The 19,717-nt window shown below is 38.0% G+C and overlaps 1 pseudogene; it reads left to right on the top strand.

The window, feature by feature from the left end:
- LOC114080928 (leucine-rich repeat-containing G-protein coupled receptor 4-like) overlaps positions 1–15,305 on the top strand; it is a 118,879-nt pseudogene extending 103,574 nt beyond the window's left edge.
- The last annotated feature ends 4,412 nt before the right edge of the window (positions 15,306–19,717 follow it).

The following is a 19,717-nucleotide window of genomic DNA, read 5'->3' as shown; positions in this document are numbered from 1 at the left end:
ATAAATAACTAAAAAAGGCTGGGGATGTCTCTCAGTGGCCAAGCACCCCTGGTTTCAATCCCCGATACAAATACATAAATAAAGAACTATAGTATAATGATCAAAACAAAGACATCAAACTGGGTACAAAACTATCAACTAACCTATAGACTTTATTTGAATTTCACCAATTTTCTTTTAAGATGCTGTTTCTGTCTGGGATCTTGTGTTGCATTTAGTCATAATGACTCCTTACTCTCTTCAAATTTCTGGCAATGCCTCAGTCTTTCCTAGTCTTTTATGACTGTGATCCTTTAGAAAGATGCTGGCCATATATTTTGTACAAGGTCTCTCCTCTTGGGTTTGGTGTTTACTTATGACTGGGCAGAGTTATGGGTTTTATAGGGAAATGTCACAGAGGTGAAAGGTCCTTATGGAATTATATGGTGGGAAGGGGGACACATCAGCATGACTGGATAGGAGTGATATTAATTTCAATTATTTGATTAATGTGATGCATTTTGGATTTCTTACTATGAACTTACTATTTCTCTCTTTGTCATTAATAAATATATTTTGGGAGATACCTTGAGAATATCTTATTTCTCCCACAATTTTTACTCACTTAGGGGATGTGGCTCAGTGGTAGAAAACTGGCCTGTCATGGGTGAGGCCCTGGGTTAAATTCCCAGTAGTAGAGGAAAAAAAACAACTTTGCTTTTGCTCACATAAATTTTGGCATCCATTCACAGATCTTACCCATAACAATTATTATTATTATGGTCTCCTAAATGTTATTTTGTTTTTATTTCCCTCATCCTTTTTTATTTATCAACTGTAATTCTCTTTAAGAAAACAACTTGCTCTTTCTCTATTCTTTCATTTCCTATTTTTTTCCTATTCATATAGGCTATGGTTATATATTTAATTCTATGATTTATAATCAAATATTATTGTCGCGACCCCCCGCCAGCAAGGGAAAACACGACACAGGATTCTTCTTTCAGCAGTTTATTCAGGCCTTGAGTACTGTATCATCTTCTAGCGACCCCCCGCCGAGCGCCCAAGCACAGCCTAATAAAGCCTCCCACATACCAATCTTAAGCTGCCACGTGGATCTTTCTCATAGGGTGGTCAGGGATTGCGTGCCAACTCTCCATAAAAGGAGTTGTTTACCACAGGCCACAGTGGAAGCCGACGCCATCTTCTAATGGCGGCCACGGTCTATAGGAACGGCTCACCACAGTTCCCCCTTCTGTTTTATAAAACAATGCAGGCAAAAGTAGAGGTCCTATCCCACTGTGCAGAAGTGGCTGCAATGTATGGTTCAGTCCTAAGGAGGGCCCTTCCCTAGACCTGGTCCCATATCAGCCGACGCCTTTTTTCGTAGGGCGGGGTGTGGACGTCAAACCCGCATGCAATAGGACATGCTTTCATTGAGGTCCGTTGAGGGATCACTCAAGTGCAGTGCCTTGCCTCGCATCCTGCATCGTGACGACAGCGAGAAGTAGGATAACACAGGTAGCCTGGTAATGATGACAAAATTTAAGTTGGCAACACAATCCCTAAGCCCCAGAGGAAGGTAAAGAGTCTGTAGCCGAGAAGAAAGACCAGTCCTGAAACCCATCTGCGTGCAATGGTAACAAGACCTGCAGAGTGCAAGGGCTATTCAGCACTGGGAGAAAATAAGGAAGAGGACATGCCAATCCCAGTGCAATGTGAAACTAACTTGGGGTGCAATGGCCATGCCCAGAAATCACTGTTTAAGATGTGCAAGCCAGATTTGTGGAGAAATGCCATTTTCTAAGGCCGCAAGAGCCTGTACGATCATAGCCTTCTATTTTGCATGGCGAGTTTTAAGGCGACAGAGAAGCCACAAACAAAGTACAACACCGAAGCAACACATTGCCCCAAAAATGCTCATTCCCACCCATTCCTTAAAAAAGGAAAAGGCAGAGGATAGCCAACTGGTGAATTGACCCAAAGTCACTGGTTCGACACAGGTACTATTCAAAACAGCAATCTGAGTTAGTTGAGACTGGATCAAGTTTTCTGCTTCCATGGACCAGGTTCCGGATAGATATTCCCCGATGATGCGGGAGGCATTTCTGGAATCATTAAATCTGACAGAGGTTATACATAAATGTGCACGTTGATCAATACAACCCAAATGTACTAGGTCAGACAATTCCTCAACTTGAGCTTGAAGCAGATCTATCCTTTGATTAGCAGCCAAAATCCCAGATAAAATGTGTTGATTAATTTTACTTTGGGATTCAAGTACGGTGGATGTTTGTTGAATAACCTGATTAATAGTGGCAGCAGTTTGTACTTGGCTGGCCATGGCTACTCCAGCTGTAACTGCTGCAGCAGCAGATACCGCCACAGCTGTCACTATAGCTGCCGTAATTCCAAAATCTCTACGGGTTCTAATCAATTCAACAATAGGAAAGGATTCTGGATCTGCAGTAACCGGGATCGGGACAAAGGTTGGAATTTTCATAATCACTGCCATAGTCCAGGAGCCATTCCAACACTCAGACAAGTAGCAAGTAACATTAGAACAATTAAGCATCCCCTGTAATGTAACATTAGCCAAAAGAAACAGGAACGGAGATTGGAGACAGACTGCTGCGGAGGGTAATGTAGCATTAGATAATTGTGAATTATTTGCAAAAATTTTAAGCCTCCTACCTCGCTCCGAGTCTTGGGTACTACCAGAAACATTAAACAGCCAACTTTGGACTCCTAATATTTCCCTGGGGAAACACAAGCGCGGACTAGACTAGCCCAATCTGAGGGAGTCATGCAAAATCTAGTAAGTCCCTCCACCTGAGTGAGAGTGAAAGCGGCATCTATGCCATAAGTGCGGACAGATTCTGCTAAGGTTTTAATTATCTTAAAGTCTAAAGGCTCGTGATATCTTCCCCTGTTATTGTCCTGAAATACAGGGTATGCAAGTCCCATATCTGTATTAACTGTCCTCCAAACTTGCACATGAAAAGACCTCCCGGAACCTTGGCTCCCCCCCACATACGGGGGTGGGGCAGCCGGCACCATATCTTTTTCTAGATATTCTACCTCCTCCTCCTCAGAGTTTTGTTGACCAATATTAGATCCCTCCCCCTTCTTACAGTAGGCATGCGCGCCTTGTGTCTCCTTTTTCTTCTTTTTCATTTTTATCTTATGTAGTTGTTGTAACAATATATCAAGGTCCTCAGAACTCTCTGAGTCGCTTGTGTTCTCAGGCGTTTTTAATTCGGTCAAGTCTGGATAGAGCCTTCTCCTATTTTTATCTTCAGGCTCTTTTGCCTTCTCACTACTGTTACTTTTGATACTCTCTGCCACTTCACTATGTGATCTTTCAGATTTTTCCTCATGTAGTTGTTCAAGAACGGCCTGACCCTCACTCACAGCTTCTTGGCATTTACCATCAGTTATACATCCTCTAACTAACTTCCAAAGTGGTATAAACCCACTCTCTAAGGTGCCTTGCTCACGAGCGAAATCTAGATCTTTCCCTAATTTGTCCCAGCTAGGAATCGTTAGACTCCCTGAAAAGGCAAACCAAGGAGCCGCTATATCAGCTTCTCTCAAAAACATCTGCAAAGTGCTCTGCTTTATCTTAAGTCCTTTTGAACTTAACAACCCATCTAGGGCCAACAAAATTGGGCTTGAAGAGGTAACACCCATAATGTTTTTAGAACTATAAAGAAAGTGAAAGTACAAAAGTCCCCGCTCTCTTCCTTTTACAGGGGAGCGTCCCGCTATTAGCTTGCGGATTCCCACTTTACCTGGGAACTTACCGGTGCACCACCCTGACTGCTGAAAGTTCTGGATCCTGGGTTCGAGGAATATAATTCCCCGTACGGGCCACCAACTGTCGCGACCCCCCGCCAGCAAGGGAAAACACGACACAGGATTCTTCTTTCAGCAGTTTATTCAGGCCTTGAGTACTGTATCATCTTCTAGCGACCCCCCGCCGAGCGCCCAAGCACAGCCTAATAAAGCCTCCCACATACCAATCTTAAGCTGCCACGTGGATCTTTCTCATAGGGTGGTCAGGGATTGCGTGCCAACTCTCCATAAAAGGAGTTGTTTACCACAGGCCACAGTGGAAGCCGACGCCATCTTCTAATGGCGGCCACGGTCTATAGGAACGGCTCACCACATATTATCATTATTTATTTGCTCAAACTCTTCTAACTTGGCTGTTGGGAACTCTTTCAGATTGTTTCCTGTATCCTTTCAATAAGTCCCTATCATATTGACCAAGTTATGCTGCATGCATTACAAATACGTCACAATAAATCCTCCTGATATATGTAATTGCAATGTACCAATTTAAAAAAAAAAATCAATCCCCTATTCCTTATTAAGCATGTCTCTATTTTCTGCCACCACAAGGAGTTCCAGGATTATTTTATATTTTCCCTGCTCCAGTTCTGGGATCAACCATTTCTTAAAGAGCCCTGGTCTCTATTATTGGAGAATGGTATTTAGAAGCCAGATCTGGGTGGAGATCTGTCCTGCTCATTGCTATGGAAAAAAGTTTTAAGTCCTCTTAGTGTTCAAAATTTGTAACTATGTTAAATCTATAAATGCATGCATACACATACATCTCTTTTTCTTTGTTTTCTTTTTCCTTTCTTCAAAAATCTTTAGTTCATATTTTTACTACTAATTTCAATTCATCACCACAGTGTTCATCCTAACACCATCTTTTTTCTTTTCCTTTTTATTTTTTTGTACTGGGGATTGAACTCAGGGGTACTCTACCACTGGGCTACAACCCCAACCCTTTTTATTTTATTTTGCATCAGGGTCTCAGTAAGTTGCTGAAACTGGCCTCAGACTTTCCATCCTGCTGCCTCAGCTTCCTGAGTAGTTGGAATCACAGGTCTGCACTACTGCACCCACCAAATGTCCTCTTTCCTTACTTGTGACTGTGGAATTCATTTTTCCTTTTCTTTTTTTTTTAATTAAAAGGCTGTTGCTTACATATTGCTAAATTGTGAAAAATGTTCCTCAATTGTGCCTGACACAAGAACACAAGATAGGTTGCTAGATATTGTTGTAAGAAGCTACATAAAATAGAAGCCAACTTATTTAATGGTCCTTCTTCATGCAAAAAGAACTAATCACACTCTTTATGCTTTATTGGCAGTGGAGTGCAGAAGGGTCAGCCCAGGCTGTGGAATGTAAGCTTATTGTTCCAGCCAAATGAGACAGATGACATGGGATTGAAATTTTATTTAAGCAGTTGTTTGTCAACATGGTTCTGAAAAAAAAAGTTATTTCTTACTCCAGTCCTCTGGGGAAAATTTCCACTCTGAGGTCCTCTCACTTTGGCCACTGGCCTCCCTAGAGGCAACCTGCCTCTTGGGCTACTCTTTATCTCTTCATTGATTTCTGGTCTCTTCTCATTCCAACAATCACAACATAACTGCTGCTTCCTTTTCTTCCTACAAATGGGGGTCTATTTCCTTTTCCACAGACTCCCTGAGTGTTCATCTCAGTGTGGGGTCTCAGAAAACACCGCTCAATCAACTTCAGAATCTTTTTAATCAGAAAAGCCAAATTTACATTTTTCTTTATTTTGTGGCTTGAGCTTTGGTTTCCCTCATAGGTTGCCTGTTCTGATGACATTTGGGGTGTGGGAAAATTAACTGTCTTCCCGTCCTTTTAAAACAGCCCAGACTTGTTCAACAGGCAAACTCAACTGGAATGCCTCACCAAAACCCAAATTTTGCCTACTGTGCTTCAGATATGTGAAAAATGAGGAAGGAAGGGAAACAAGATTAGATCACTCTGAGGGCCTATGGATTATTATTATTCCCAACTGAAATCCCCATTCTTTGAGTTCCTTCTAGTAAGAAAGAAAATAAGCTTGGTGCAGGTATTATTCCTTTTAGAGTTATCAATGATTCCAGAAGTCCACAGGACTGTTTGACTGCTACCCTGACCCTCTTGCAGGGAGAGGTGGGGGGTCATCTACACAGTGGCCTGGGCTGACTATAAATGAATTGGAAACACCCATAGTGGGGAGAATATCAGTTAAAGTGGGAGCCTAAGGAGAACCTTTGTTTTCTTAGCCATATCCAAAGAGCCTGAATGGAACTGTTTACCAGCCAAAGACTTCCAGAGAATGCACTGGGCAGCTTCCTGGAGGTACCAGGGAGATAATTCATGATTGGGATGCTGAACCCTCACAAGAATGTGAAGAACTCATTTTGTGGATTCTGAGAATACTATACATTCTAGGAAAGAATGTTTAGCACAGTCACTTAGACTTAGTGAGATGTATGAGTGATAATATTAATGATGATGTCTTTGGGGGCATGCTGAGTAGGGATAATAGCAGTGGTTTAATAAGAAGATACTCATAACAACCAAGGTGGTTGGGGTTTAGTTCATGTCTTCCTTATGAACAGGCAAGGCACTTAAGTTTTCATCTTAATAAATTCTCACAACTGTGAGGCAGGTACTCCCATTAGTCCATTTTACATCTGACAGCTGAGATTCACAAAGGTGGAGAATTGTACAGTGGTCACAAAACTACAAGAAAACAAAGGCCTTTCATAAATATTCACTGTGTGGTCTTGTTGGAAGGATCTGTCTTGTGGGTTGCAGGGATTTGATTTAGCAGAGGTAATAAGCATGCATGGGGCCATGGATGATGCTTTAACACAGTGTCCCCAATGTTAGTTACATGACTCAGAGAAAAGAAACTGAGACCCAACTGCAATCTAATGATAGAGGTGCTCAATGAGCCAGTAAAGGAATGTGCTGATGGGGGCCGTCATAGCAGAAGGGATTGGGTCACCCAACCACATATTCAATGACCTGGATGGGGTTCAGAAACAAGGTGGTGAGAATTGAAGTAAGGCATGCCAGACAGACACAACAGAAGGAGCCAAAGCACTGTAGTGTGCAGTAAGTAGCATGGTGCGGGCCTTCAGTGACAGGCAGTTTAATGCAGCCAGAATACATGGTTCAAGATAAAGGGAGAAAAGAGAAAACTGGAAGAGAAGCAGGGGCCTTAAATGAATCAGTCAAGGCCTTGGGCCCTAGATAGATAAAAAGCCTAGATCTGGAGTCCAATTCAGCCATGTACAAACTATTTTGACCCTGGGCCACATCTTTAGAGGTTTTCTAAGCTTTGTTTTACATAACTGGAAGCATAGTGACAGATAATAGACTACATGTTAAACTGACAGCTTGGGTACCTGGTCTGGAGTCACAGAGTTGATGAATGGATTTGTCAAGAAGCATTTGTACTTTCTACTACATGTGATGAATGGATTTGCCAAGAAGCATTTCTAATTTCTATTACATGGGATGAATGGATTTTCCAAGAAGCATATCTACTTTCTATTACATGTAAAGCTTTATTGTTCATCAATTGCTTATATATTCTTACTTACTTTTGAATATTTCAGGTCATTTACCCTGTTAGTAGTGTGATTTTTCTGGCTCTGGGCTTGTCCTCTCAGTCTAGGTAGCCCTCAGGTGTAGACACCATATTTTAACCTATCATCACAAGATGTAGCCATGCAGGAATCTCAGCCTTACTAGACCATTAGAATCACTTGGTGTACCAGAAAGCTGCACAGGTCTGTTCTGCATCCCAGATGTATTAAACTAGGACCTTCAGGACTTTGGCTTGAGCTTTCACTCTTGAGCAGAAAAATGTTTGAATCAATGAGTAAACAATCATACTGTATGTACAGTTGTCCCTCAGTATCCTTGAGAGTCTGGTTTCAGAACCTCTCCTGGACTCCCAAATCCATGGATGTTCAACACTTTATACAAAGTGGCATAATATTTTATAACCTATAGTTATTTTTGGTACATTTTGAATTACCTCTAAATTACTTATAAAAATAGTACAATGTAAATTCTATGAAAATACTTGTTATAATGTATTGCTTAGGAAATAATGACAAGAAGATATGTCTATACATGTTCAGTAAAAATGCAGTTTTTAAAAATATTTTTAGTTGCATATGGACACAATACCTTTATTTTATTTGTTTGTTTTATCTATTTTTTTAAATGTGAGACTGAGGATCAAACCCAGTGCTTCACATATGCTAGGCAAGTGCTCTACCACTGAGCCACACCATATCACATAAATGCAATTTTTTAAAAAAAATATTTTTACTTTCATTTTTGTAGTTGTTGATGAACAGCATGCCTTTATTTTATTTTTTATTTTTATGCAGTGTAAGGATCAAACCCTGTGCCTCACACATGCTAGGCAAGCACTCTGCCACTGAGCTATAGCCCCAGCCCTCAAAGCAATTTTTTTAAAGAAAGTTTTTGATCCTCAACTGGTTGAAATATGGATATAGGAGGCTAGCTAAATCAGTCAGGATAGACTACAGCAGGCTATGATAGATATTAACCCCCAAATTTCAATGGCTTAAAATCAAAAATATCTGTGTTTTGCTCACATTATGCAACCATGATAGTTTGGTTGAGGGCTCTGCTCAATGGAGAAAACATCTTAACGGGCATTATTGTTTGTCCTATCAGAGAGACACATCTCAGGCTCATCTCTCACTAGCATTAAATGCTCCACCCAGGAATGGCACAAACTCCTTCCATGCACACTCTTTGGTCAGGACTAGTCACGTGACCTGGAAGTGCAATCCTGCAGGTTCCCAGAAGGTGAAGAGCCAGAAGTCACTGGTGAGCAGTGCAAATGACAACCAGACTCTACAAAATTGGCACCATCAACTTTATTTCTCAGCAATACTTACAAGGTGTGTTCAAGGCCAAGTATAAAATATGGAGTGGGATTTCAATTTTTTGCGGGGGGGGGGTTGGCTCAGGGCCCTATTTTTTTTTTTTTTTAGTTTAATGAGGCTAGATGGTATATGGCATTAAACTTGGTGGTTAAAAGCTTGAATGTCCAAACCTTCAGCTCTGCCACTTACCAGATGTGTGAGCTGGACAAGTTAAAGACCATTTATACCCATCAAAGAGATAATCAAAGGATGTGAGAGGCCAATGAAGGAGGTTCTTTCTCAAATTGAGTGCTTAGAACCAGACAGCACTTACCTGAGTAGGACTGATGGGGAGAGGGCTACTTTAGGAGGTTTCACAGGAATTGGGGTGGCTCCAGATGGCAGGGAGGATGCATGTTTATCCCCCATAAATTGCTGCCTCCCTGCTTGACCCAGTTTGAATGTTTGGGCTGAAGAATAAGAGAAGCCAACTGGAGTTGGTTTAACCACATGAATTAGCTAAGGAAAGGGGATGTACAGGCTTCCTACAGATTCTCTCTCTCTCTCTCTCTCTCTCTCTCTCTCTCTCTCTCTCTCTATATATATATATATATATATATATATATATATATACAGTATGGGGATTGAACAAGGATCTTGCATGTGCACTCTACCACTAAGCTACTTCTCCAGCCCTATATTGAGATATGGCCTCACTAAGTTGTATAGGCTAACTTTAAACTTGCCATCCTCCTAGCCTAGCCTTCCAAGTAGCTGGGAATACAGGCATGTGCCACCTCATCTGCCTGGGGCTCTCTCTTAAAGCAGATAAATTTCTTGTAACAGTGTCTCTAGCAAGTTTCCCCAAAATATCCTGTGCTCTAATGGGCTTTGGCTTATGAGAGGCCAGTGTTTTGGGGTAGAAATACTACCTGCTTTAAGTAGAAAGGGGATTGCACAAGAGGATGTCAGGCACTCCACAGAATCATTGTTATGGCTGGAGAAATCATTGACCAAAAATCTGTTTTAGATATGACAGTTTGGATTATAGGCCTGTGCCATTGCACCTGGCAACAGTTTTACTTTAAATTGCAGTATTATTATGAAACTTTATATATACTTGATTTGCATCCACCTTTCTTAAGAGACACCTCATTGAAAGGGAGAAACTTTGTGGTGTATCTTTATGATCATTTTTATGAGCTTTACCAGAGTGTTTAACATAGATAAGGTTCCTAGAGGATAAATTGTCAAGACTAAATTATATGATACTTAGACTTTTCTGACCCATAGATTGGGGTTTTCAAAGATTAAAATGCTTTTTCCAAAACAAAATTATGTCTATGAAGTTGCTACTCAGAGTGTATTTTACAATTTTCCCCCAGGTCTTTATCAGTACCATATGCTTATCAGTGCTGTGAATTTTGGGGCTGTGACTCTTATGCAAATTTAAACATAAAAGATAACAGCCTTCAAGATACCATAGTGTGACAAAGGAGAAAGGCAAGTACATGAACCTTTAAAAACAGAACACTCCCTAAGCCATTAATCAAAATGTATGTGTTGTAATCAGTTTGGGAAGGATCAATATGAAGTCTGTGAGAAAAATGGTCTTTCCTGTGTTACTGGCATATTTAATGTGTTATCAAGCCACATTTGTATACACTGAACTTTAACATCATGCAGGGGAGAGAAAATTGTGGGAACATTTGGTTCTTTTGAACTGCCCACTTTTAATTCAACATACTTTGTTGTATATTCAGGTACCACTGATGCAGCAAATGTCACCAGCACTGCTGAAAATGAAGAGCATAGTCAAATAATTATCCATTGTACACCCCCAACAGGTAATGCTCAACCCATTTGGCTGTAATATTTTACTTTAAGTAAACATTGGGCAAATATATCTAATCTTCCTGGCGATGGATGTTATTTCTATTTTATAAGGGTGGGACTAGATGATCCTTTAAGGCCTTCTGATTCATAGTGTGGTCAGTGTACCAGCTTCTCTTGCAGAATCTCAGGCTCATACCACTGAATCAGAATCTGCATATTAACAAGCTCTTGCAGGGCAGGGTCATGTACATAAAGTTGGAGAGGGAATTTCTTGATGGTCCTTTAGGTCTAGAACTAGTTCTGAAGTAAGTCACTGGTCCATAATTTTTTTTGTTTTTGTTTTTATATTATTCTTTATTTATTGTAGTGCCAGGGATTGAACCCAGGGCCTCCAGAATGCAAAGCTTGTGCTTTATTACTGAGCTTTGTCCCCAGTCTTCTTCTTCTTCTTCTTCTTCTTATTATTATTATTATTATTATTTTATTTCATTTTATTTTGGGGTATTGATTGAATCCAGGTTTGCTTAACAACTGAGCCACATCACCAACCTGTTTTACTTTTGCATTTTGAGGCAGGGTCTCATTAAGTTGCTTTGGGCCTCACTAAGTTGCTGAAGCTAGTTTTGAACTTGTGATCCTCCTGCCTTAGCATCCTGTGCCACTGGGATTATAAGCATGCACTTATAATTTTGTTTAAATGCAATCTTGTCTATTCTTTCTTATTTAATTCATTGAAGTTGTAGTTTTAGGAAAGTTATTAAATGATGCCAATATTTACTTGATTGTAATGTCATATTCTGCCTTGCCTACCAGAGAACTTGGATTTATACTTTTATTATAAAGGCAAGGTTTTAAATATTTTTTGTTAAATCAGGTGCTACCAAATAGATTCCTATTAGTATGATGTCACAGGATGAACTGGCCATTAATTTTGGGGGTAGGGATGGTGACGGGATAACAGGGATTCAACTCAGGGGCACTCGGCCACTGAGCCACATCCCCAGCCCTATTTAATATTTTATTTAGAGACAGGGTCTCACTGAGTTGCTTAGCAACTCAGTGTTGCTGAGGCTGGCTTTGAACTCACAATCCTCTGGTCTCAGCTTCCTGAGCCACTCGGATTGCAGGTGTGTGCCATGCCTGGGTTGGCCATTGATTTTATAACTTAGAATCATCAGTGCTGTGAATTCACTAATAACTGATGCTGAATTGTGAGCTTCTTAAGGGGTCTATGTATGTATGCTTTGAATATTTAACCCATTTCCTTGTGTGGAGAAGGAGAACAAACTTAATTTTAACAGATGAGTAAGTGCAACTAGCATGAATCATTTATGTAATTTAATTTATTGTGCAGATATTAATTTTCGACAGTTAGGAATGCAGTTTACTCTTTTGCCCATGAATGATTCAAGTGTTGGAGATTGTACACAGAACTGATGATCAGTGAGAAGGAAACAACATACTTTTTGGAGGGGATGGTGGTACCGGAGATTGAACCCAGGGGTGCTTAACCATTGAGCCACAGTCTCAGCCCTTTTTATATATTATTTATAGAGGCAGGGTCCCACTGAGTTGCTTAAGGCCTTGCTAAGTTGCTGAGGCTGGCTTTAAATCCATGATCCTCCTGCCTCAGCCTCCAGAGCTTCTGGGATTATAGGTGTGTGCCACATCGCCTGGCAGGAAACAGCATTCTTTGCAGTACTGGACACACCTATAATTGGGTTCATTCTGGAGGCTGAGGCAGGAGGACTGCAAGTGCAGGGCCAGTGTCAGCAACTTAATGAGACCCTCGCCAATTTAGAGAGATCCTGTCTCCAAATAAAAAGTGAAAAAGGCTGGGTATATACTTTAGTGGTAGAATACCCCTGGGTTTATTCCCTATACTACCCTCCCCACAAATAAAATGTGAGAAAGAACTTCCATTCTAGCACTTCCTGACGGTTCAGAGTGAAAAGAAATTTGACTAAAAATTTTGTGTTCATTGAAAATCAGATAAATGGTGCAGAACTGTAGTTCTATAGTATATGTCAAATTTCATGACAGTTCAGAAAGTTAAAACATTTTTTAGGCAATCATAATACATAGTTTTCTTGTTCTTTATAGTCAAACATTTTCACTCCTTAATTATAAATGAAATATTTTTCATTTGTGACATTACTAGCATGTCAAAGTCAGTTATTAGAACCAGCAATTCAGCTACTAAGTGCATTCTTGCGATCATATATATATATGTGTGTGTGTGTGTGTGTGTGTGTGTGTGTGTGTTTTACTATTATATAGGGGTTTTGTTTTGTGCCAATCTTTGTATGAATATTTAACATTGATTATCTACCATAACCAACTTCAGCAGGTTGCTGTTAAATGCCATAAGAAACTGGGTTTAAAATGTTACAAATCTGTGTATATACATACATATACAGTTATAAAATATATAGAGAGCTGGGGTTATGGCTCAGTGGTAAATGGTAAAGCTTTTGCCATGTTTGAGGCACTGGGTTCGATTCTCAGCACCACGTATAAACAAACAAACAAACAAATAAATGTTCATCAACAACTAATACGAATATTTTTTAAAAAATGAAATACATAGGGATAAGGAAGGAAGAAAAAAAAGGCTAATATTTACTAAAGTTCCACTGTGTGCCCAGCAGCTTGCTTAAGTATTTATGTATGCAAATTTACTTAAGCAGTCAACTGTATTAAGTAGGCATTATTATCTACATATCAGAAAATGCAACTTATTAGGCTTAAGTGGCTTTTTTAAGGTAAGAGTAGCAAGTTATGAAACATCTGATTCCAGACCCTCAATATTTTAAGTACCTTTATTTGCTAGATACTGTGCTTTGTATATTTAGTATAAGAAAAAGTAGAGGGCTGGGGTTATAGCTCAGTGGCTGAGTGCTTGCCTGGCATGTGTGAGGCACTGGGTTCAATTCTCAGCACCGCATAAAAAATAAAGATATTGTGTCCATCTACAACTAAAAAAAAATATTTAATAAAAGAATAAAGAAAAAGAAAAAGTAGAAATTTTCTTGGAAATATCTCTATATGGCCTTACCAAATAATAAAAGAAACTAATCCTGGTTATGTTTTGTTTCAGTACTGGTGATTGAACCCTGGGGAGCTTTACTACTAAGTACCCTCCCTCGAGCCCTTTTTATGTTTTTAGTTTGAAACAGGATCTTGCTTATTTGATGAGGCTGGCCTTGAACTTGCCATCTCCTCCTGCTTAAACCTCTTCAGTCCCTGGGATTATAGGTGTGTGCCAGCTACCCCAAGATATTAGGCTGCTTAATTTTTAAAGTAGCCGAGTCTGTGACTGAAATATCTTAAAAGCAATATTTTTTTTCAGTTTGGTTCAATTCAATTAGGTAGCTTATTTATTCTAGATTCACCCATCATTAGTCATTCTATCAAGAATATTAAATGAAATATGGTATTTTCTAAATTGTCTTTCATGTTTCTGTTTCTTTTTCATGTTAGGTGCTTTTAAGCCCTGTGAATATTTACTGGGAAGCTGGATGATACGTCCCACCATGTGGTTCATTTTCTTAGTTGCATTGTTTTTCAACCTGCTAGTCATTTTAACAACCTTCACATCTTGTACATCACTACCTTCCTCCAAGTTGTTCATAGGCTTGATTTCTGTGTCTAACTTCTTCATGGGAATCTATACTGGCATCTTAACTTTTCTTGATGCCGAATCCTGGGAGAGATTTGCTGAATTTGGCATTTGGTGGGAGACTGGCAGTGGCTGCAAAGCAGCTGGTTTCCTTACAGTTTTTTCCTTAGAAAGTGCCATATTTTTATTAATGTTAGCAGCTGTTAAAAGAAGCTTATCTGCAAAAAATATCATGAAAAATGGGAAAAGCAATCATCTCAAGCAGTTCCGGATTGCGGCCCTTTTTGCTTTTCTGGGTGCTGCAGTATCAGGCTGTTTCCCCCTTTTCCATAGAGGGGAATATTCTGCATCACCCTTGTGCTTGCCATTTCCCACAGGAGAGATGCCATCATTAGGATTTACTGTGATGTTAGTGTTTTTAAACTCACTAGCATTTTTATTAATGGCCGTCATCTACACTAAACTTTACTGCAACTTGGAAAAAGAAGACCTCTCAGAAAACTCACAGTCTAGCATGATTAAACATGTTGCTTGGCTAATTTTCACCAACTGCATCTTTTTTTGCCCTGTTGCATTTTTATCATTTGCACCATTGACCACTGCAATCTCTATCAGTCCTGAAATAATGAAGTCTGTTACTCTGATATTTTTCCCATTGCCTGCTTGCCTAAATCTGGTCCTGTATGTTTTCTTCAATCCAAAATTTAAAGAAGACTGGAAGTTACTGAAGTGACACGTTACCAAGAAAAGTGGATCAGTTTCAGTTTCCATCAGTAGCCAAGGTGGTTGTGTGGAACAGGATTTCTACTATGACTGTGGCATGTACTCACACTTGCAGGGTAACCTGACTGTATGTGACTGCTGTGAATCTTTTCTTTTGACAAAGCCAGTATCATTCAAACACTTAATAAAATCACACAGCTGTCCTGCATTGGCAGTGGCTTCTTGCCAAAGACCAGAGGGATATTGGTCTGATTGTGGCACACAGTCAGCCCATTCTGACTATGCAGATGAAGAAGACTCCTTTGTCTCAGACAGTTCTGACCAAGTGCAGGTGTGTGGATGAGCCTGCTTCTATCAGAGGATTCCCTTTGGTGCGCTACGCTTACAATCTACCAAGAGGTAAAGACTGAACTACTGTGTTTGTAACTGTTTCCCCCATCAACCAAATTCACAGTGTTTATAGAGTGAACCCTATTCTGTTCTTTCATCTGGGAAGCACTTCTGTAATCACTGCCTGGTGTCACATAGAAGGGAAGGTGGCAGTTTATTTCTCAAATCTGATATTTTTCAAAGAACAGGTGCCTAAATTATTAATTGGTGAAAAATGCAATGTCCAAGGAATGTGTGGTCTATTTAAAACAAAACTTGAAAAGGATTTTGGGTGTGGTATAGCAATATAACTTTTAGGTTTTTCAGATCCATAAGGAGCAAATTTATACCTATTTCTGAATTAAGCACAAGATAAAGGACAGCTGTTAATATTTTTTTAAAAAGGTAGTTCAAAATGTGACTTTATATAACTGACAAAAAAGTCTTGCTAATTTTACCTAATATTTGATCATTAATCTCAGGACAACTTACTACAGGGCCAAAAAAGGGATTGTCTCCCAAGTAGAACTGTGAGAGTACGTATAGGTATCATTGTTTTCTATTTCCACTTTTACATGAGAATCACAAATTTTGTTCAATTGCTTTATAAATCTATAAAAACCTGAAGATGTTTTAAAAACCATATTAACAGCTGTTAGAATAAAAGAATCAGTACATTTGTTTGGGATAATTTTACATTGCTTTGTAATGCTCACCAGGATTTTCAGTGATTTGCAATTATATTACTAGTACAAAATAAATGGCTAATTGATGTGTGAGTTTAAGTAGTTTTGGCTACACTACTTACTAATAAGATTTTAATAGTACCTAAGGGATTTGATGGCTCCATGTAATGTTCCCATTAATAAATGCTTCTTAATATCATTGGTTCTACTGATATTTTCCAGTTTTGTTCTTATGTCATCTCTTTACAGTATGGATTATACAGAAAGTAAACTGGGGTCATTTTTTTAATTGGAGGAAGCTGAAAATAAATATGACACAAAGCACTTAAATTTATTTCTTAGTGAACTGGATACTCCTAAACTTATGTTATTACTTGGAAGCTTCTATAAAATTTTCCCATACCATGACTTACAAAAAAACCTATTCAATAGTTCATATGCTGAGTTCTTGTTAGACTAGACAGACATATCATTAAGGTGGGGGGAAGAAAGGATAAAGTTTAGTCCTATGTCTTTGAAAATTAAAAATTTTACCTGATTCTCATCTAGGGTCTTCTGCCATGTGTTTTTTTGTGGAGTCTTAAAGTTATAATTGCTCAATATGTTTTTTGAACAATGTACTAAATAGCAAACCTACTGCCATATTATTATCCTGGATATACTAAAAAATTAAGCTAGATTACAGTTTAATATTTAAACTGTACATACTGTGCATATAAAGAATTTTTATCTTATGTAAATTATTTTTACAACACAAGTTGGGAAACATGGCTTCTGTTCAGTTCGTTTAATTAAAGCTACCTCCTATAGTGGCTGCCAGTAGCAGAATGTTAAATTGTGGTTTATATACTTTTTTCATTGTAAATAATCTCGGTTGTACATTGTCAGTGTAAAAACAGAATCTTTGTATATCAAAATCATGTAGTTTGTATAAAATGTTGGAGGGATTTATTTACAGTGTGTTGTAATTTTGTAAGGCCAACTATTTACAAGTTTTAAAATTTGCTATCACGGTTTGTATATTTACACATCTGATAAATATTAAATCATAACTTGGTAGTAATCTTAATTAAACTTGTTTTCTCAAAATTCAAGTTATTGAAAACTTTTCATTCATTTAAAAAATAGAAAGCATATATATAAAATCTGTGGTAAACTGTGCTATATATTGTATGAAATACAATACTGTACTCTATGTTTTGAATTATTAAAGTTTCTAGAAAGCAATATATTTTGCCTTAATTTGTAACTAAGTATGTTAATACATTTACTAACTATTATGGAGACAAATTTAAAAAGTTTTAAATAGAAAAGACAGTATTAGAAAAAATGTTGGAAGTAACCATTAGAAAATATTGTTTGATAGTTATCTGTCAATATTTAAGAACACTTAAACTTAAAACTTTTATCCTGTCTTAAATCTGAACTATATTGTGGAAAACATATTTTGAAATATAAGTGAATACCACCAATTTAATCTTTATTTAAAAGCAAATGATTAAAAATATCTACATGATATTAATTGTAGTCAGTTGCCTAGAAATGTAATATTACAATCTCCAAGCTCTCTTTGGACAAATGAGAAAACAAAGGGTTTAATGAAATTTAAGTGAATCCCTGAACCACAGCGAATTAGATCCCAATCAAAACTTAGTTCCTCTTAATTTTGGACATATTTTGTAGGTGTTAGTAAATGTGTATGCCTCTTCCTGTTTTAAAATTCATATGTGTTTGAAATTTTCACAATAAAAAGAATGGTTTAGGTACCCCTCTCCCTCTCCCCTTACCATGCCCACCACCAAAACCACAACACACAATAAACCCTGTTTCATCTTCACCTTATTCACTAGCCCCTCAATCCTTCTGCTTCTTAGATTATTTGAAGCAATCCAAGACATGTTGTTTCATCTGTAAATGTCTAGGAATAATTATTTTTAAAACTAACTGAAAATGGCATGATTTTTGTTACAATGTCATACAGGAATTTGTAAGGAAAAGTCATTCTTCACTTACAGGTTACAGAACCAGTAAAAAAAAAAAAAATCTCAAATATACCATGAAAGTGAAAATAAATGAGTAGTAAGAAAAGACATTAGTAAGTAAAACTTATGGGAAAAATCTTTTAATGCTTTTTATACCCTTCTTTATGACTTCTTGGCCCCAGTAATGTAAAGGCAGTATAAGAGACCACAAGACTTGACTACATTCAAATATGTGTACCCACAGCATGGAATTGCCCCATAGTCTTTGGGTCTCCAGTATTGTTAACATATAATGTAATTGTCATAATGATGACCCTGAAGCATGAAGGAAAGGGCTTTCTTTTATAAAGCATTTTTTTAAAAATAAAACATTTAAAGGAGGAAGGGAAGTATATGACATCTTAGATTCCCATACCAAAAAGTTACAGTGCAAAAGCTTTGGCATTCAAGTGATACAATTTGCTCTTAAATCTGTCAGATCCTGAACTAGAAATTTTGAGGATTAATTAGATAATATGACTGTGATGTAGATTATTTCCTTAATATTATAGAGGAGTAAATTAGGATCAGAAAGGTCAACAGCTTATTTATGGAAATTTATTAAGAGAAAAACCATTGATTAAAATTCTTCTTCTTTCATAGATAAAACCTGTGAGTTTTCCACTATGCTTGCATTAGGTTATGTTTGTTGGGAAATTTCTCCTAAAGCTTTCTTCCTTGTGAAGTACTAAAACAGTTTAGGGTCTTTTGATATTACTGATTCTCAAAATGTTCTAATGAAAGGTTTTAGCCAGACATGCCAATATTGAATTATTGGGGTAGAGAATGAACAAACTCTACTAAATAAGTTTTATTCTTTGATCAATTTATTACTCATTTGGATTGCTCTGATTTTCTTCATTTCACTGTTGTTACTAAAATTTAAAAATATTCCATTTAAGAAGTTTTAAGCATGCATATTTATTTTTTTGTGGTAGGGGAATCAAACTCAGGGTCTCCCATGCTCTATGCCTCTAGCTGGCATATCATATTTTATTATAGCTTCTGCTTCCAGAATTGTCTTTGATTGTTAATATTTTTATCATATCTCATTGTCCTGTGTCAAATTTTGTAGATCTAAACTTCATCAAGGATGGTGTATTACTCTTTGATCAGTAACAACTTTATGTGCTATTTTTAGCCACTGTCCGTTTTCACATGATACTTCTACCAGTTATACAAATTATGAACTAGACAGAGCTAAATTTACAACAATATAAATAAAGCATCCAGCTTTATAATGTCTGTCATCTTTCTTGCTACCTTTATCCCCATCTCCAATCCCTGAGTTCCCACAAAATATTCTTTCCTCATAAAATACACATCACAGCATATTTTAATTACATTTGTCGCCACCAAAAGATGAGGAATTTAGAGTAACAGCAGCTTTTACCCCATTGCTTAGCAAAGGTTAGAGGCTTAGCACATAATAGAGGCTTAAAAAAGTAAAAACAATTCGCAGGTGTAGACAGACTAGTTGCCTTAAGACGCCAGGCAAACAAGATGTATCAAAACACTAAAAGATTGTCCTAAACCTGCATTATTTTTTGGTAGCAGGGATGGAACCCAGGGCCCCATGCATGCTAGGCAAGCACTTTACCACTGAGCTACATCCCCAGGCCACCTAAATGTGCTTTCTTGGATACACTTGTAAAGTTAAATTACCTCACCCTCAAAAAAGCATGACCTGTTCAAGGAAATCAAGACTGGTGCATATAATCCTGACCTTATGTGTGTGTTGGGGTG

The sequence above is a fragment of the Marmota flaviventris genome, chromosome 17 (genome assembly GCF_047511675.1).
Source record: "Marmota flaviventris isolate mMarFla1 chromosome 17, mMarFla1.hap1, whole genome shotgun sequence".
NCBI classification, from domain to species: domain Eukaryota; kingdom Metazoa; phylum Chordata; class Mammalia; order Rodentia; family Sciuridae; genus Marmota; species Marmota flaviventris.
Note: the sequence above shows the minus strand (reverse complement) of the source record. Positions and strands in the feature narration are given on the sequence as shown.